Raw genomic sequence first — 21,782 nt, forward strand, 5'->3', positions numbered from 1 at the left:
TGTGGCTCAGTTGGTTAAGCATCAACTCTTGGTTTCAGGTCAGGTCATGATCTCACTGTTCTTGGGATTGAGCCCCACATCAGGCTCCATGCTGACAATGCAGAGCCTGCTCTGGATTCTCTCTCTCTCTGCCCCTCCCCTGCTCACACTATCTAAAAATAAACAAACTTTGGGGTGCCAGGGTGGCTCATTCGCTTGAGCGTCCGACTTTGGTTCAGGTCATGATCTTGCAGTTCGTGAGTTCAAGCCCTGCATCGGGCTCTGTGCTGACAGCTCAGAGCCTGGAGCCTGCTTCAGATTCTGTGTCTCTCTCCCTCTGCCCCTTCCCTGCTCAAGCTCTGTCTCTCTCTGTCTCTCAAAAATGAATAAACGTTAAAAAATTTTTTTAAATAAACTTTATACACACACACACACACACACACACACACACACACACATATATATATAAGATTTTTGTGTCTTCATGGATTGATCTTTTATCATTATAAAAATCTGTCTCATGTCTCTTCTTCTTATATAGATTTTTTACAACAATTAATCCACTTTTCTTTCTTATGTTTAGTGTTTTCATTCTATATATTATTGTAAATTTTGTTTTATTTAATGTTTACATATGTACAGTGCATATTTTCTAATTGGTTTATTGTTGTATCTTGCTTTTCTATCCAGTCTGACAATCTTTGTTTTTTAATTGCGATGTTTAGTTCATTTATATTTAGTGTAATTATAGATATTTTGGGGTTTACATCTAGCATCTTGCTATTTGTTTCTTGTATTTCTTATTATTTTTGTTTTTATTTACTTTTCTCCTGTCTTATTTTGTTTTAATCAAAGTTATATTTTTTAGTGTTTAAATTCATATGCTGTGGACTTTGTAGACTTATTATTTTAGTGGTTGTTGTTAGGAACTGCAGTATATATACACTCTTAAGTTATACTCTTCCAGAAATAGATTAAACAAACAAAACAAACACCTACCACTGATATTACAATAAAAACTTGAAAATTTTATCAGAATAAGATATGTAATTGGGTTATATAATCACAGCAGGGCTTTTTTTGATGATGACAAAATAGCTTTAATCATATTCTCAAGAAATATGAAACCTGATTAAAATTTTAAAAAAATATAGGGCACATGGGCGGCTCAGTTGCTTAAGTATCCAACTCTGGTTTAGGTCATGATCTCATGGTTGGTGGGTTCAAGTCTGTGTTGAGCTCTGTGCTGACAGCCTGGAGCCTGGAACCTACTTTGGATTCTCTGTCTCTCTCTCTCCCTGCCCCTCTCCCACTCCTGCTCACTCATTATTTTATGATATTAGAGAATAGCCAATCGTCTATTCCAGAAAGAAGAAAAACTCATTAGGGTAAGCACTACATTTTATGCTACTTTTCCATGCAGGAAATTTGCTAGTTTTTCAATGATAAAGTTTGTATACATAATGACCTAAGCTATGTGGCAGGCCTCCTAGACTGGAGAATAAAAAGTAGAGTTTGGAGCTTCCAGGGAAGCCAGGATTGGAAGAACCTATTATAAAGAAAGCAGTTAGTAAATTAGAAATTATTGAAATTTAAAAAAAATTTTAATCAAATTCACTATTAAAAAAAGAAGCAAATCACAGTTTATGACTAAATTTGTAATACATATATCTGAAAAAAAGGTTTAATATTAAGAATATATGATTTACTCCCACAAACAAATAAGAAAAAGGAAGAGAATCAAATAGAAAAGTAATAGAGTGAATATCTCCTTACAAAAGATAATGCCAAATGTTCAGTGATGACTAGGAGAGATCTTTCAGGATGCTACAAATAACCAATGTCATGTGTTACTCTTGAGTAATCAGTATATACTTAAAAAATTACTAATCAATACAACCATGATTTGTGTCATTTTCTGAAGTTTTGTTAAATTTCAATAGAAATGCTATGAAAACATGAAGTATTTTCCAATTGCTTTGTCAGTGGAATGATCCTCATACCACAACCTTCAATTTTTTTTTTTTTGTCTGCACAATCAGGTAATAATCTGTTGAATTGAATTTTTCTGTAGCATAATTCTGTTTTCTCTTTGATAACATTTGTGGACTCATTGCCTTTTCAGACTTCCATTGGTTCCAATTAACCATAACTATTTACTTTTTATTGTTTAAATTTTGAATATCAGCCATTAGTAGACTTCTCTCAGTTCTGACACATTTATTATTTATCATTAATTAACTCATAGCTAGATACTACTAAAACTGTTTTCACTTTATATCAACAAAAACAAAAATTTTCCTAGATATATCTTACGTTTTACTGCCACAAACATGAAACTAAGTACTGTCGACACGTTTAGAAGAGAATAGTGAGAAAGGGCACACATTAATACTTGTGTATGCATACTGGTATAGGTAGGCAAATATATGGGGAGTGCTGCCACTTTAGTCATGAAGAATAAAATTACATTTGGTTCTTAAAATGCCCTGATTTCAGGTAGATTTTCCAGTCTTTTCTGAGCTCATTGTCTTTTCTTGTTATAATGTATTATTTTAATTTTCCCTGTCTGATTCAGCACCATATCATCTTCAGTCATACAAACAATGTGTTTAATTTTGGTTATAGCCAAAAATTAATTTTATTTATTTCTTCCTTTGAGGAGTACTTTTGAAGAATCCTCTAACTCTAATTCTATAGTATAGAGATCCAAGTGAATTTCCAAGTGACTTTCAAAAAGTAAATGTTCAAAAAAACGAATTCCATTCTGCTTTTATGGAACAACAGAAAATTCGCAGACATAAAATTTCTACTTTTGTAGATACAGTTCCATGCAGTTTGGAAGATAGCAGTGGAAGGGGGGACAAAAAGAAAGAGAAGATTGTGATATTCTGTGGACATGTTGTATTTAATTATTTATTTTCTTTGGAGGAACTATATTTAAAGATCTTTGACAAAAAGAGACCTATAGCTATGTAGTTTACTAATAATCATACTATTATCCCTAAAAAAGGCAAACATTCTCTACAGTATTATGGTTGATTTCTATGAAACTTTCAGATTAACAGATAATTTCTTCATTTATTTTCCTTTTTTTTTTAAATTTTTTTTTTTTTAGCGTTTATTTATTTTTGAGACAGAGAGAGACACAGCATGAACCGGGGAGGGGCAGAGAGAGAGGGAGACACAGAATCGGAAGCAGGCTCCAGGCTCTGAGCCATCAGCCCAGAACCCGACGCGGGGCTCGAACTCGCGGACCGCGAGATCGTGACCTGAGCTGAAGTCGGACGCTTAACCGACTGAGCCACCCAGGCGCCCCTCTTCATTTATTTTCTTTCAATAATTCTGAAAGTCATCTTGCACGTAAGTAAAATCAATAGCACTTGTCTAACTTTCTATTTATATTGCCTTAAAAATGCAGGAAATTTAGTTAATAGACTGCTACTTGCCTACCCAATATGGTTTTTTGTTTTCTTAAAACAGATCTCATTCTGAACAGTTATGAACCTACGTAAAAAGCAAACTTTCACAGCATCCTTTACAACTAGGAATGATCAATGGAGAAGCAAGTGGAAGTTGTGCCTTAGAGCATCCTTAAATGGACTGGCTCACCTCAAATTTAGTTCAAATTTTCTATCTCCTTTGTTATCTGCATTCTACTTCTATAAATATATTAGTACATGGTTTTATTTGTGTACTTTTAAAAGCACTGTTTGTTGCTAAAGATGTTTGTTGCCATTGTTGTTGGAAATGTTGCATTATAGAATAAGAGAATTCTTAGAAATAAAAGAAGAAATCTGTAATTATCTGCATTTAATTGGCTTTTCTATATCCAAATCAAGAGAAACAGGAAAAAAAATCAGTCAATTAGTAGAAGAAAACTCATTGAATTAAAAAAGAAATCTGAGTATATTGAAAGATTTACCTCTACAAACAATAATTAATTGAAAATATGTGATGGAAAATCCCATCCATAAAATTTATTTTTTTTTAATTACGTGGGTTAGATCTTAAGAAGAAACACACACACACACACACATAACTACACTTGCCTCTATTGCATTACAACTATGTTTTAGCAACTGTGCTGAAGATACCAAATGTAGAGACAAGTGGCTCAACTGATTTGAAGGGCATGGTGGGAAATCACAGGGAGACCAGATGTCACCAGAGGCTGTGCCATCCTTATGAAAAGATCACAACAGCTCTGTTGGGAAATGAAGGACAAATTGCTTAGTGGCCTAAATCTACTTCTCCCTTGACCCCAAAGTGTTTATTACCTTGCAATGAAAATAAATAACAATACTAAATAGTCAGAGTTAAAATGTTCAGACTGTTTTGTGAATACTAGCATTTGAAGATTTCCAGGGAGTTTTGGAACAAGGAACCAGCACACAAGAAATCTGAGGAAATTAAGTTGTTATAGTTTGATAAGAATTTTTATATTCTATTTCCTTAAAAAATTAACATATACTTCTAGATTCAATTTGTCCTTACCAAAAAATCTCACCTGATAAGTCACAAGACATTTATTTTCTATATGTTATATACCTGCTGATTCTGACTTTTATAATAGGAGATGTCACATACATTTTGTTTTAGTTATTTATAAATATTTACATACCATCACGGATAGTAAAGTGTTCAGAACTGTAAACAATGCCCTCACAGAATCTAGGTTAGTGCCTTATACATAGTAAGTATTCATTATGTTATGATGGAGAATACTGTTTATTTATTTTGCAAAATTTAAACAAGAGTCATATTATCACCATTATCAGTAGCAGTGATACCTTTCTATCAAAATATGTTGTTAATCTTCTGTGATTCTAAATGGTTATGCAAAGTTTTGCAAAAACAGACTCAAGAAAAAGGTAGAAAAGGTAGAAACTATTTGGGGAACTGTTTTTCTTTTATTAAATGATCTTATTGAAAAATGTGATTTGAAAATATAGATTATGGTTTTTTGACGAATGCATCAAATATTTAAAATAAGATGCTCATACGTGTAATATTTCCCAAATCATTTATGAACAATCAGGGAAAATTTTATGTAAAACTGTCCACTGTATTAAGTACTTATAATCTGAAAAATAAATGGAAGAATCTTATAAGAAGAAGGTAGATTTATTTGTCTAGAAGGAATTTTTATATCCAGAAGGGAAGATAAAGGAATCAGACCCTTTCTTGGATAAAGGTGTTTTCGTCGTGTCTTTTGCTCTAGAGATGTTAGGCTGTATACCTGGCCTTCTGATAATTTTTCTGAGAGTGGATGGAAATCACAAGCAGCAGCCATTTCTAAAGAAACATTTCTAAAGAAACATTTCTAAAGAGACATGGTTCTGTGCTGACAGCTCAGAGCCTGGAGCCTGCTCTGGATTCTGTGTCTTTGTCTCTCTCTGCCCCTCACTCACTCACACTCTGTCTCCCTCAAAAATAAGTGAACATTAAAAAAAATTTAAAAATAAAGAAATGAGAGACATGAACATATTGCCCTCCCTTGAAAAGATTCAAGGTGGGGAAGAATATAAAACTTGTCTAAATTCTTAGGAGTTAGGAGGAATCTGTAACTGCCTTCATGACCTTAGAAATCTTGGCAAACTATTTTGTCTCATTTCACACATGGGAAATTTGAGATCCAATTAGAGTACCTTATCAAAGTTTAATATTGATAGGGGGCAGGCAGAGCCATGATTGATATAAACCTCAGTTCTCTGATTGCCAATTCAGAGTACTTTGTGTTAAATGAAGTCCAGGGAATACTACTTCCACTGTTAATCAGAATTACACATGCTGAAAAAATATCACTCTCTTAAGTAGTTTACATAGCGTATTTCATTGGATTTTCAAAATAACCTTTGACTTGTATACTGATAGGCCATTATATAAATGATAAAGTTTCACTGCAAGAAATTTTAATTAAAATATTCCAAGGTCACAGAAGTATCAAGTGAAAAAGTTGAGTTGCAGTCACAGAAAAAGTAAATAACTTATTTATTAAGAGTTTAAAATTTAAGTGTATTTGAATTTAGAAATGTCAATATTACTTATTTAATTTCCAAATTTCTATTACCTATATAAATAATGAAAGAGGTTCTAAAAATTCGCTATTTTGGGACAGTACTGCATTGCACACATAACTTTATCAGTCATGTGAGGGCTGCAGGAATGGAAAGTTGTACTGAGTTAATTCTGTGGGAATACCATTTCTAAATTTAAACATTCTGTAGCTGACTGATTATAAGCAAGCAAGCCACAGAATGACATGGTCTCCCTCATCAAAAGAACCCAACAAGCTTCTGGCGTATGGAAGCATTTCTGCACTACAAGAAATAAAATATGCATTTCAAAATGCTAGTAATAAAATATATACTATAGGAAAAGGGCCCTTCCATCACTTTGTACAGTTACATTCTGATGTAATGTATATACTCTGCAGGCAATCAGTTCAAGTTCAAATCTAGATGTACCATGCATGATCTGTGTGGTCTGAAGATTTCTATATAGTGTGGTTGTAAGGTTCAAATTAGATAGTATCTGTAAGGCAATTAGCTCATTGCCTGATAGCCAGTATTCAAAAGGGTTTAATTTCCATCTTTCTTTTTCTCCTCAAAGTCATTAAAATATTCCTCACGTATGTATATGGAAAGCCCATGCTGAAGAATATAAAGTCACTGTTTCTAGTTAATTTTCCTCTTTCTTTTTCTCCTCAAAGCCATTAAAAATTTTCCTCATGAATGTATATAGGAAGGCCCATGCTGAGGAATATAAAGTCACTGTTTCTACTTTATTCCGCATTTATGAGCAGTATTAACAACACAAAAAATGTAACCAGCAGTCAAACCTATCAGATTGGTACACATGTGAAAGATATTTGACAATACTTCTTTGGTGGGTTATGAGGGAAGAGACACCTTCACAGAGTGTTGATGGGATGTAAACTGTAGACCTCTGTGGAGGGCAATTTGACACTTTCTAAAACATCTTAGAAATACGTATATTCTTGGACTCAGTGATTCTATTTTAGATCTAACAAGAATTGATATTAAAGCTTGCATGTCTATGAAGTAGCATATACAAATTTATTCACTGCAGCAGTAGTTGAGTAGCATTTTGGAAATAACGAAAATAATACTCCGTAATAAAGAACAGTTGCCTTGAAACTTTGATTCTGGAGAGCTTGGGAAGAGGCAGAGTTGGAGGACCTTGAACTCACCCCATCCCACATTTACAACTAGGCATCATCCACATCCAACTCGTAAAGCAGAGAGTGATCCAAATCCTGGCAGAATGAACTCCACAACTAAATATATTGAAGAAGCAGTATCTGAAAGGTTAGGAAGGTCTGAAAGATGGAGGAGAGCTGCCCACTGGAGGGAGGGAGCTGTGCATGGAGAAGACAAGAAATAGGGACCCTCACACCAGGGAGTTGACACAGGTAAGACCAATTCCCATAACATTAGGCTTTAAAAACCAGAGGGGCTGAATTCCATGTGTTTGTAAAACCATCAGGACTTGGAGCCCGGAGCTTTAAAAATCAACGGACTCAGCACTATGCCAACCAGGCAAACAAGTTGATAGCTGGGTCACTATTCTTAAAGAGACAGCAGCCTGCACAGAGAGGCAACATAAAAATGGCAATTTACACAACACAAAGGCAAATGGGAGACACATCTGTTCATATGGATTTGAGCATATATTGGGGGACTTCTCCAAACATATGGAAGCAGACAGGTGCCATTTCCCTCCCCTGCATAAACACAGAGCCACCTGCAGGAGGTGGTGTTGCACAGACACTTGCTACCTAACCTGCTATCAGTACACCATGCCCAAGAGTTCTTCCGAGGACTTGCCCCAAATCTGTTAGCCTGGCCTTGGTCTCAGGGCAAATTTTGTTAAAGCCACGTGCTTGCCCAACCTAGCCACTGGGTATAAGTGCTGGAGAACAGGAGACACTTCACTGCAGGGCCCCCAGGAGATCTTCATAAAAAAGTCACTACATGCAAGAGCAGAAGACATAGCTGAATTTCTTAACAGACAGAAGAGACACAGACAAAATGAGAAGACAGAGAAATTGTACTCCATATGAAAGATTAGGACAAAGTCACAGCTAGAGATCTAAGCAAAACATATATAAGTAACATATCTGATAGAGAATTTAAAACAATAATCAAAAGGGTAGTCAACGGACTTGGGAAAAGAAGGACGTAAGATCCTTGACACAGAGGTAAGGAATAGCAGCATAGATAAAGCTCTCAGCAAATGAGAACCATGCTTGTTGGAATGAACAGCAAGATGGAAGAAGCAGAAAAATGAATTAGTGACTTCAAAAACAGAATCATGAAAAGTAATCAAGCTGAACAAAAGCAAGAAAAAATAATTGTGCAAAATGAGAATAGATTTAGGGAACTCAGTGACGTTATCAAATGTAATAACATTTATATTATGGGAGTCCCAGAAGAAGAGAAAAAAGGGCAGAAAATTATTTGAAGAAATAATACCTGAAAACTTTGCTAATTTGGGGAAGGAAACAGATATCCAGATCTAGGAAGTACAGAGAACACCCATCAAATCAACAAAAGCCGACCCATGCCAAGACAAATTGTAACTAAATTGGCAAAATACAGTGATAAAAAAATTAAAGAAGCAAGACAAAAGTAGTCAGCAACTTACAAGGGAACATCCCTAAGGTGAGCAGGAGTTTTTTCAACAGAAACTTTGCAAGCCGGAAGGGAGTGGCATGTTGTATTCAAAGTGTTGAATGAGGAAAGTATGCAACAAAGAACAGTCTATCCAGCAAGGCTATCATTCAGAAGAAGGAGAGAGAAAGAGTTCCCAGACAAAAACTAAAGGAATTCATGAGCACAAAACCAGGCTGCAAGAAATAATAAAGGGGACTCTGACTGGAATGGAGAGACCAAAAGTGGCAGTATAAAGGTAGTAAACACAAAAGCAGTAAAAATGAATATTTCTGTAAAGAATCAACTTACACAAAAATGATTTAAAATAAACTATATAAAATGTGGGGAGGAGAAGAGAAAATAATGGTTTCAAAGTTGAACGACCATCAACTTAATTTAGACTGCTATATGCAGACGAGGTTATATGTAAACCTAGTGGTAACCATGTATCAAATATGCAAAGATGCACTAATAAATATGCACTAAGAAATATACAAAGAATAAAGAGAAATCCAAACATATAACTAAATAAAATCAGCAAATCATGAGAGACAAGGAAGGATCAAAGAAAATTTTCATCATGCAAATCTTTCTATCATGCAAATAGATGTGCAAAGAAAGCTAGAGTATCAATACTTATATTGGACAAAATAGACATTAAAACAAAAACTGTAACAAGAGAAAAAGGATTTTATATAATGAAGGGTACAATCCAACAAGATATAACAATTGTAAATATTTATGTAACCAACATGGAAGAACCCAAATACATAACAGAGTTAATAACAAACACAAAGGAACTAATCAATAGTAATACAATAATAGTAGGAGACTTTAACACCCCATTTGCATCAATAGATCATCAAAATAGAAAATCAAGGAAATGGGTTTCAAATGACATACAGATAGATTTAACAAATATATTCAGAAAATTCCATCTAAAGAAGCAGAAAACATTTTTTTTCAAGCACACAGAGAACATTCTTCAGAGTTAATCACATATTAACCCACAAAACAAGCCTCAACAAATTCAAGAAGATAAAGTAATACTTGCATCTTTTCTGACAACACTGTGAAACTAGAAGTCAACCATACACACACACACACACACACACACACACACACACACACACACACACAATCTGGAAAGACAACACATACATGGAGGTTAAATAACATGCTTCAAAACAATTAATGAGTCAACCAGGGAATAAAAGAGTAAATAAAAAATACATAGAAACAAATGAAAAAAAAATGGTCCAAAATCTTTGGGATGCAGCAAAAGTGGTTCTAAGTGGGAAAATATATAGTAATGCAGGCCTACATCAAAAACAAGAAAAATTTCCAATAAACAACCTAACTTTACACTTAAGGAGCTAGAAAAAGAACAACAAACAAAATCTAAAACCAGAGGAAGGAAGAAAATAACAAAAATTAAAGCAGAAAAAAATGACATAGAAACTGAAAAAAACAACAACAACAATAGAATAGATCAATGAAACCAGGAGCTAGTTTGTTAGAGTATTATAAAATTATAATACTATAGTATAAATTATATATATATTATATATATTATATAAATATAAAACCTGTATTACAATAAGTTGGGCAATGTAAAAGGAATGGGTAAATTCCTTGAAACCTATAAATTATCTAAGTTAAAACAGGAAGTAATGGAAGATTTGAACAGACTGATAATCAGCAAAGAAATTCAATCAGTAATCAAAACTTCACAACAAATGTCCAAGGACCAGATAGCTACACAGGCAAATTCTACCAAACATTTAAAGAACAGTTAATACCTATTCTCAAACTATTCCAAAACTAAAAGAGGAAGGTGAAACTTCCAAATTCATTTTATAAGGCCACTATTATCCTGATACCAAAAACGGACAAAGACACCAATAAAATAGAGAACTACAGGCCAATACCCCTGTTGAACATAGATGTAGAAATGCTCAGTAAAATATTAACAAACTGAGTTCAACAATACATTTAAAAAAGTATACACCATTTATCAATAGGGATTTATTTCTGAGTTGCATGAGTGGCTCAATTTTCATATATCAATCAACATGATATATTACATCAGTAAAGAAAGGATAAGAACCACATGATCATTTTAATAGACACAGAAAAAACGCTTGACAAAGTTCAACATCCATTCATCATAAAAACCCTCAACAAGGTCAGTTTAAAGGGAACATACCTTAACATAATAAAGCCCTTATATAAGAAACCCACAGTTAACTTCATCCCCAGTGGGGAAAACTGAGAGTTTTTCCCTAAATTCAGGAACAAGACAAGGATGTCATCCACTCTCACACTTTTATTCAACATATTACTGGAAGTTCTAGCCATAGCAATCAGACCAAAAAAAAAAAAATGACATCCAAATCGATAAGAAAGAAGAATAGCCTTCACTATTTGAAGATGATATGATACTATATATAGAAAACCTGAAGGATTCCACCAAAACAATTGCTAGAACTGATAAATTCAGTAAAGTTGAAGGATACAAAAGCATTGAACAGAAATTATTGCATTTCTGTACACCAATAGTGAAGCAGCAGAAAATTAAGAAAACACTCGTGCGGTATTTAAAAGACAAAACAAATGAGGAAAGGGGAAGAGAGACAAATGAAAAAACAGTCTGTTAGTTATAGAGTACAAACTGATGGTTACCAGAGGGGAGGATGTAGGGGAATGGGTGAAATAAGTGATAAGGATTAAGGAGTGCTCTTTTCATAATGAATACTGGGTGTGAAATGAATTATTGAATCACTATATTGCACACCTGAAACTAATATAATAATATAATAGTGTATGTTAACCAACTGAATTAAAATGAAAACTAATAAAAAGAATAGCTTCTCTCTCCCTGTCTCCATATACACACACACACACACACACACACACACACACACACACACACACACACATTCATACACATACATATATGTCTATATATATACACACATATATATATTTGTATATACATATTTATCGTAAGTAATAAGGGGTATATACACTTAGACCCATATGTATAAGTTCTTTGGAACCAGTAAGATATATATATATATATGGGGTGCACTAGGGAAAGGACCTGGAAAGCAGGGTGACTGTTTGTCACAAGGGCCCTTGGGGGAGTCATATCAAGAATTTGATTCCAAGAACCAAAGCATGTCCTTCACCACTTCATAATAACTATAAGGCAGAAATTGTATTTTGATAAACCTGAGTAAAAAAAAATTAAAAACCAAACAAATCTCCAAAAGTTGTTCATGCCTTTTTTCTCTTGGAATACTGTTATGACTTCTATTGCTTAAAAGAAGATGACTGTTAGCTTAGATTTAGGATATCTGACTGTTGTAAATTCTGCTTTGTACAATACTTGTCACAACAATGGAAGGAGGAAATTAAGTATTTAATGAGGACCATTCTGTAACTAAAATTATGCTAAATATTTTTCACCCCTGTATCATTTAATTTTCACAACAATTATATTAGATGATATTTATTTTAATGAAGAGAAAATTGGGGGTGAAAGGATAATCTTTCATTATGACATGTAGAGTATAAAGGGTAAAGCAGGGATTTTTCTTTTTTTTTTTTTTTAAAGTTTGTTTATTTTGTGGAGGGGAGGGGTTGAGAGAAAGAGAGAGAGGGAGAATCCCAAGTAGACTCCTGGCAGTCAGCAGGAGGCTTGATCCCACAAACCATGAGATCATGATCTGAGCTGAAATCAAGAGTCAGATGCTTAACTCACCGAGCTGCCTAGGCACTCCCAGGGATTCTTTTAAGGCCTTGTTCCCTTCCACTCTTCATGAGATCTTTCAGTATTTTTTCTTAAAAGTTTACTCCAATATAAAAGTGTATAATGTTATTTAGATGTCTTCATTTAAAATATTTATCATATTTTACCAAACAGGTAATTTTAGAGACCTACAATACAATATGTCGTCAACTAACAAGCACTAAAAATTCCAAACATACTTTTGTGGGAGTTGTTAGAAACTTGGAATAGTTTTTCCAGGAAGAATAATATTGTAACTCCTAATTAAGATTTCTGGTCAGCCCGTAAGCACTGATAATGTAGCTGGGCAAATACAGTCATAGAACCATAAAGCCTAATGACCCTTTAGATAATTGTTTAGGTGGACAATATTTTTGCATATTCTAGTTGCAGTATCTGGGAACATGTCTTTATACCTCAAGTGTAGGTTTGGGAGCCCACCTCTCTCCCATCCCCATTATGTTAGGGAACAAAATTCCTGTTTAGCACAGCATTAATGCGATCAGAGATTGAGCTTCCACAGGTAAATGGAAGAGAAGCCAAAGACAAAGGATTTCCTACCGGTACTCATAATTTTAGGCATAATGTGTATTTCTAAAAATGTGTCTGTCAAAATCTATGATTATAAAAATGTTAATATATTCAAGAGTGTAAGAGCTAAAGATTTCTAATAAAAGTATTCCAGAAGCAGTGGTCCCAACCTTCCTTCAGAAAGGGCAGGATGACTGGTAGGTGAAGTGTTATGAGAAGGGGTCTGCTTGGGGTAATTGAATCTATTTTAGGAGCTTCTATTTTATTATTACCCAGAGGTTGGGTCAAGTAAAGCAATTTTATTACAGGTAACTGAGTTTTGCTATTTTCTACTAAAGGAACATATTGAGGCAATTAAATAGATATATAAAATAGCTGAGAAACAATTCAAAATGAAAAAAAAATTACGCTGAAGACTAGGGAAAACAGCCTTCTTGGTTGCCAAATAGTTTTAAGTGTTATAGGAGAAAGGGCATTGAAAGCATTTCCTTTATAATGAACAGCTGCTAGCTGAAATCAAACTTTGTGTGTACACAGAAAGCATTTGCCATGGTCCTTGTGGGTAGAATAATAGTCAAAATGATTCTAATAATTGAAATGAAGTAGGCTGTACAGTTCCCAACTGCCACAACAGAAACATTTTGGAAAATTGGATCACTCACACAAGCTAAAACATGTAGCAATTTGTTTTTATGGAAATTACATTTATAAGCTTGGTGATAAACTGAAAGCAAGGTCCTAGCCTAGATCTCTCTTCGAGATTTAACATATCCAAGTAAATTAACCTATTGAAAATTCTTCATTTGTTTAAATTGGTTCACTTAAGAAGTTGTAAAAGGCTTTATTAAAGAACATTCTGTAAGACTTAAGTTATTGGAGAGACTATATAATTCATTACCCTGTGGCCACATTTCCAAATATAGTTACTTAAGAAGGGGCAGATCCTACCATCACAATGTAATATGTATAATTAGAGAAAAGGGATGTGTCCATACATATATGGAAGTACTAGCTAAGTATTCATCTAGGCAACTAGAATTATGAAATTAATTTTACAATAGATGTAGTTTTTATATGATTTTTTTATTCTGGATTTGTTGTTAAAAGGTATTTCTTTTTTTCCCTTTTTATTCTGATTGATCCTGTTACTACTTACTTGAAATCACAACTGAGGTTGTAAATAGTATTAATACTCAAAAATGATATATTTATTCATAAGACGTAGGGCATTATGCTTGCTTGGCACAGATGATATTGTGATGAATAAGACAGGTACAGTCCTCACTTCAGGGGCCTGTAGTTTAGTTCTGAAAATGATTGCAATTCTGTTATATAACTGAAAGAAATTTAGAGGGTTCAGGAAGGCCATATCAGGAACACCTACCTAATCAGGACAGCTTTTTTTTTAAGTTTATTTATTTTGAGAGAGCACACATGAGCAAGTGGGGGAGAGGCAGAGAGAGAGAGAGACAGAGAGAGAGAGAGAGAGAGAGAGAGAGAGAGAGATTGAGAGAGGGAGAAAGAGAATCCCAAGCAGACTTCATGCTCAGCCTGCCGTGGGGATTGACCTCTTGTACCCTGAGATGATTACAGCCGAAATCAGCAATCAGTCATTTAACTGACTAAGACACCCAGGCACCCCTTAAGACAATTTTTAGTGGTATTGGTCTTTAGGTAGTAAAATTAGCAGTGGCTATAAAAGAATATGAAATTTAAAAGCAAACAGAACAAACTCTTGGACAAGGAGTAAGAAGTCTTGAGTTCTCTTCCTACTCAGTTCATATTTGTGTTATTAAGATCATTACATTTAATCTCTCTTAGCTTCATTGTCCTATTTCTAGTACATGGGTTGGAATAGACGTCTGTTAATTGTCTAGTATAATTTATAATTATCCAATATTAGAATTTTAAGAATCAAAATCTTGTGAAAGGGAGAGGATGGAGGTTCATAGATGTCTTCTTCCATCATGTTGTTCAGTGCTAAGTATATTTTGCATAAAAAAAGACTACACTCAGAACAAAACTTACCTAAAATAATAGATCACAACTTTTTTCTAGTCCAACATAAATAAAAGATAGAAAGATTCTCAGAGTAATTGTGACCCACTTTTATTGTGATTCTTCCATTTCACTTCCCTAATCTTTAGAAAGGCGTTTTAGAAGTTGGTTTGAGAGGATATTTATAATTTGAAAAGACATTGTACACAACTCTTCTTCCTTTCTTCTCACTCTGATTTGAGAATTACTCTCTGGAAGTTGGATGTGCTGGGTATCTCCTTTGGCCACCCCAAATCCACTCTTACCCATCTTCTCCTGCTTGTTCTCTACCCTGCAAGACTGACCTCTGAGGACAGAATCAACTGGGCTTTCTACCCTGCGTTTCCCATGGGGCTTTGCCTATAGTCATTGAGAAAGAATCAGAGAACAGGGTGGTAAAGAGGTAGGGCACCATTTCCCCTAGCTTCATTCTTGCTGGGCTGGAGTTTGCCAGTGCCCCAGTCTTTCGTCTACCTGCAGGTTCCCTCAAGTGGCCGCTCTCCTATAGCTACAACCCTCTTTGGGTCTTGTACACATGCAGAGGACAGGTAATGAGAAGACACAAGAAGACGACCATCAGCAAGCTGAGGAAAGAGGCCCATAGCAGATCTCTCTTTCACTGCCCTCAGTTGCAACTAACTCTGCTTATACTTTGATCTGATTTCTGCCTTTCAGCCACTGTGAGAAAATAAATTTATTTTGTTTAAGCCATCCAGTCTGTGGTACTCAGTAAACTAACATAGATTCCTCTTCTCCTTGCCCCTTCAGATCTAGGAATGGTAACTGCTTTCTGTCACTGGTTCCCTTAATCTTGCATATGAATTTGTAATTATTATTTTCTTCATGCTTTCTTCAGTTATTCATTTACAGTGTGTCATTTCATCCTGCTAGTACCTTGCCTGAAATGTAAAAATGGATTCTGAAACATACTTTTCTATAGCACTTTTTTCCTTAGTCCCATCTTTCAATATCTCTTTTTATTCTCTTTATCTTTCCCACTAAAGAAAAAAAAATGGCTTTTAGGAAATTACATAAAGCATATGACTCATAGTAGACATTGTCATCAACGTGACGAATATTAACCAGTGACACAAATAACAAATAGTATTTCAAAATTCCAGTTAATCAGTGGGGGAAGATATTTTTGGATAATGCATCCTTCCACAACCTCCAGTTCTCTCAGTATTACTCATATATCTTTCTTGAGCCCAGAAGTACAATAAAGTCAACTCAAAAACAAATGAAAGCAAGTAACACAGGACTATAGAAAACAGATATATATAGGCTAAAATCATGCATTAATGGTTAAGAGCAGAGTGTTAAATAAAAATATTAAATATTCTGTGAGATTCTAACACTAGTTTTGAAGAGACAAAAAGATTTAAGTTGTAATTTAATGGAACTGCCATTTATAAACCCTTGACATGGATTGTCTTTGTTTTGAAATTGAGGAATGGATTCTGAAGCTGGATTATTAGGTTACGTGAAGACAACAAAATAAAATAGACAAATGGTTGAAATGCATTTAGGCAATATGAACAAATTTGCTAGAAGAATAGTTCTTACCTTTTGATCAGACAAAAATAGCCCTTTATCTCCCCAAATAATAAGATGTGGAATTCTCCAAGGTTTATTTTTGAAAGATATTTATAAAGAAATAAAGGAGGTAAAATTCTATTATCTCTAAGGTCTTTCAGGGAAAAAATAGTGTCTTTTTTAAAAAACTAATCTAACAGCATATTGTTAAAACTGAAGTTGAGATAGGCTAATAAATATATCATGGGGATATTGAACAGCCACAATACACAATATATTCATATTTGGATGTTCTTGGAGAATGTACAATGACCTAAGATTGCTTGAAGATTAAGTAGAAGGGTACAAAATATCTGAGTGTATTCATAATAAGAAAAAGTTTACTAAACCTTATTTTCTCAGAGAAAAGCTTTGTGAAATGTATAACCTACAATTCTCTCTTCTTCTTTTCTAATTTTAATAAATCACATATTATTCAAAGCAAGAAGTCATAAATTTCTTATAATATTTCTTGGAATGATTTCTCATTCCATTCTGCTGCAGAGAATGAATATAGGGTGTGACCTAGTTAAATGTTCAATTTGAGTGAGTAAATTACATTTCACAAAAACTGATTACAAATTGTGAATAAAAGGAGAAATGACCACATAGAAACTGCAATGTCAAACTTGCTACCTAATTTTTAGATTTTGGAAAGTTAAACACATTTTCTGGATGATTTATATATTGAAATTTTTTATTATAGTTAAAATAAAAGCTTGTAATCTGTATGTTAGATTTGATTTCCCACAAAAGTAGACTTCTATGAATATCTGTAGTAAATAGGATTTTGCATACTAAAATTAATTTAGTTAAGTTTGAAGGAACATTTGTTAAAACATTGTATCAAACCTTTGCAGTGATATTTACTTAAGGTAGTATGAGGGCCTTCCTTGATTAACTTAAGGTTTTTCTCATTAAAGAGAAAAAAAAACTCTTGGGGAAATAAAAAAAGAATATTCTTTATAATACATTGTTAAACTTACAAAAGTAAGTTAAAAAACCCCAGGTGTTTATTACCTACCACTGTGAAAGCAAAAGACGAAACAGCAGAGCAGGGATCAGTATACATCTCCACTCCCATTAGGTGACTGAGCCTTTGGACAGCAGTACCGTAAGGGAAGACTGACTTTGAGACTTGCATTAGTCCAGAGAGTCTCTAAGTGGTCTAAAAATTTTACAGGAATGCAGCACACCTATTGCAAATTTTTCTGCATTGGAGAATCTTTCATTTAGACACTCAGTGTTCACACAGAATAAATCAACATAACATAAGGACAAGAGCATGCAGACTATAATATAACCATGTATAAACTATTAAATTAAAAAGGAGAAATTAAACATTCTAGAATCAAAAGGATATCAAATTTATCTGGGGATATTTTAAAATGAAACAAATCAAACTCATAGAAATATAAAATATTGAAGTGTTGAACATGAAAATATAATGGTGAATTGAAAAGCAGATTAAATAATACGGCTAAAAATAAAATACTTTTACCACAATATGAATCAGAAAGAATTACTCCTCCCCAAAAAAGAAAGAATTACCCAGAATAAAGCTAAAAGAAATGAGATGTAAAATGTGGAAACGGATAAAGAGATATGTAAAAATTTAACAATTTCGACTTGCTATCTCTTATGAAAATTGAATCAAGAAAAAAAAATCCAAACGGTTCCAATTAAGGGAATTAAATTTGTAAAAAAAATAAAAGATTTCCGGGGTGGGAGTGGGAATAAACTCCAGAATAAGATGATTTCATTAGTACATTCTAACAAACATTTAAGAAATAAATAAAAACCAATATTGCATAAAATCTTTTAGAAGGTAGAGGAAGGAATGTTTTTCAGACTATTTGATTAAGCTAGCATAACTTCTGTAACAAAATTAGACACATATGGTGGAAATTAAAAAATAATACAGATCAATATTCCTTATTCATATAGAATTAAATATCTTCAACAAAATCTTAGCAAGTAAAATTAAGCAATAAGAGGGGCGCCTAGATGGTTCAGTTGGTTAAGCATTTGACTTTGGCTCAGGTCATGATCTCACAGTCTGAGTTCGAGCCCTGGGCTGGAGCTGACAGCTCGAATCCTGGAGCCTGCTTCAGATTCTGTGTCTCCCTCTCTCTGACACTCCCTCTTTCATGCCTTGTCTCTCTCTGTCTCAAAATAAATAATAAACATTAAAAAAAACAAAATATTAAAAAATGCAGCAATAGGAATAAGAATAATACAACTTAATAAAATACTAGACTTTATTAGTGAATTTAGCAAGGACAATGACTAGAAGTCAATTTTAAAATAATGTTATTTCTATATGTAGAAAAAAATCAAATATAAATAATTAAAATATACCAGTAAAGTATTATAAACATCATAACTACTTTTTTAAAAAAATTATTTCTGAGAGAGAGAGAGAGCACAAGTGGGGTAGGGGCAGAGAGAGAAGGGACTAGAGGATCCGAAGAGGCCTCCACACTGACAGCGGCGATCCCAGGCTTGAATTCATGAACCATGAGATCATGACCTGAGCCAAAGTTAGATCTAAGCCAGCTGAGCCTACCCAGGTGCCCAACATCATAATTACTTTGAAATAAATTTGGTAATGAGGTCCAAGATCTTTATCCAAAATAGTACAAACAACACAGAAAAGAAGCCTAAATAAATGGAGAAGTACACCATGATTATTTATTTATTGTAAGACTCAATAATGTTAAGATTTCAGTCTTCTCCAAATTAACCTATAGATTCAATGCTATCTTCCTCCCTAAAAAATCTAGAAAACTTTTTTTTTTGTAGGATTCATTAAATATATTCTAAAATTCCTATGGAAATTCAAGATTTCCTCAATACCCCAAACTTGGAAACAAATAAGATTGTAGAACTTAGTAAAACCTCATATATAGCTGTACCATAAGTCTATACAAAACGAGGTATTATGGCATTTGCATGAAGATAGATAAATAAAGTACAGAAATTGACCCACATTTAACATGTTTAAGTAAAAGGCCAATATCATTATTTTATCAGGGACTTGCAAATTAGGGGCATAATTAGATATCACTTCACATCCACTAGAATGGATAGAAGACTAATAATATCAAGTGTTGACAAAAATGTAGAGCTACTGAAACACTCATCTTGCTGTTGAGATTGTAAAGTGGTACAACCACTTTTGAAAATATGTTGACAATGTATTTATTAATTTAAATTTATACTTACCACATATTTCATTATAATATATGGAAGTATCTCAGAGCAATGAAAATGTATGTCCATAAAAGGACGTCTACGCAATGTTTATAGCAACTTTATTCATAGCCCGGGAACTAGAAATGAACCACATGTGCATCAACAGGTGAATGTGGAAGCAAATCGTGGTATGTTTGCACGATGGAATACTAATTGGCAATAAATCAAATGAACATCTGATGACACAACAATGGTAATGTTGTGTCTGGTAATGGACACCAGAACAATGTGTACCTATTGAATTATTTTATTTGTATAAAGTTTTCAAATAGGTAGGCTAATTTCTAGTAATAGCAACATATCAGTGGTTGCTTGGGGCATGGGTTTAGGGGAATTGACTATAAAGTAATAAGAATATTTTATATTGATAGAAATGTTCTATATTTATTAAACTAGTGGTTCCATGTTTGTATCCATTTATCAGAACTCATCAGACTGTCTACTTAAAATGTATGTGTTGTCTTGTATACTAATTAAAACTCAATATTTATTTGATTAAATAAAAACAACCAACAACTAGTAAGGATAGCAAGTCTTTGAGGTGACCTGCTCAAAGGCAGAAGTCTTCACTAGGGTGTACCTATATCCTCAGTATATTTAGCCAAGTTGTAATTTGGGGGCCTTATTGTGTGGTCTATCCCAACAACTTTTGGAAGCCACATGATCTTTCCATTACTGCTTCCTCACATGGGATATTAAGTAGGGGCATTTGGGCTCATGAGGCCCTTGAGACCAAAGAAGAGAGGCTGGGGGCGCCTGGGTGGCTCAGTGGGTTAAGTGTCTGACTTCATTCAGCTCAGGTCATGATCTCACAGTTCATGAGTTTGAGCCCCACATTGGGCTCTGTGCTGACAGCTCAGAGCCTGAAACCTGCTTCAGATTCTGTGTCTCCCTCTCTCTCTGCCCTCCCCTGCTCACTCTCTGTTGTTCTCTCTCTCAAAAATAAATAAACATTAAAAAAAATAGAAAAGAACAAAGAAGAAAGGCTGAATTTTCTGGGTAAACAACTGGAAGGCAACAAAAGACTGGTGGTGATTTGCAGCTCTTCATAAGGCCCTGGCTGAGAGGTTATGGGAAGTCCAGGTCAATCACCACAGCACCTTTCAATGGCCTGACAGGAGTATCCTTTGGTACACCATGCATGTAAATGTCACCTCAGACAAAAAGGAACCAGAAACCTAACGGAAATAGGTCAACCGAGGAATTGTCAGGGAAAACAGGAGTCTGAATTAGTCTCCCTTTTGTAGAGAAACTTCTGTCACCTCTGTCAGAAAAACATAAACAGAGCTCAAAACTCTTGAGAGAGTTTAATGAAAGATAATTCTCTGTGAAACTTAGAAAACATGGATCCTATCAAAATTGGGGACCATAAGTTTTTCTGTTGACAATATGTTGGATGGTAATAAATATTATCAGGAAAAACTGGGAAGGGGAAGGAAATAAAGATGTTCTACAAAGGAAGGAAAAATATAGCAAATTTTCAGTAGCAAAAATTGAAACTAGGTAAAGTGGTAAATAGCTTTAAAATGCTCTGAAAAAGTAGTTGTCAACTAAAATTGTGTATTCAGCAAAAATATATTTGGAGAACAAGGAAAATTGTCTCAATAGACCTTTTCAGTTAAGTAAAAACTGAGACCACCCATAGATCTTCACTAAAGGACTTTTTTTTTTTTTTTTTTTAGCGCTTATTCATTTTTGAGAGACACAGAGAGAGTATGAGCCGGGAAGAGGCAGAGAGAGAGGGAGACACAGAATCTGAAGCAGTCTCCAGGCTCTGAGCTGTCAACACAGAGCCCAACATGGGGCTTGAACTCACAAACTGTGAGATCATGACCTGAGCCGAAGTCAGAAGTCGGACGCTCAACCTACTGAGCCACCCAGGTACCCCTTCCCTAAAGGAATTTCTAAAGGAAATTCTTTTTTAC

At 34.2% G+C, this 21,782-nt stretch overlaps 1 long non-coding RNA gene across 1 annotated transcript in view; it reads left to right on the forward strand.

Annotated features, from left to right (window-relative positions):
- Positions 1–21,782, forward strand: part of LOC128313079 (uncharacterized) — a 549,707-nt gene that overhangs the window by 463,600 nt on the left and 64,325 nt on the right. Inside the window, exon 10 of the long non-coding RNA XR_008293246.1 lies at positions 21,540–21,738. This is a non-coding gene — a long non-coding RNA (uncharacterized LOC128313079). The remainder of the gene's footprint in view (positions 1–21,539; positions 21,739–21,782) is intronic.

This window comes from Acinonyx jubatus, chromosome E4 (genome assembly GCF_027475565.1).
Source record: "Acinonyx jubatus isolate Ajub_Pintada_27869175 chromosome E4, VMU_Ajub_asm_v1.0, whole genome shotgun sequence".
NCBI classification, from domain to species: domain Eukaryota; kingdom Metazoa; phylum Chordata; class Mammalia; order Carnivora; family Felidae; genus Acinonyx; species Acinonyx jubatus.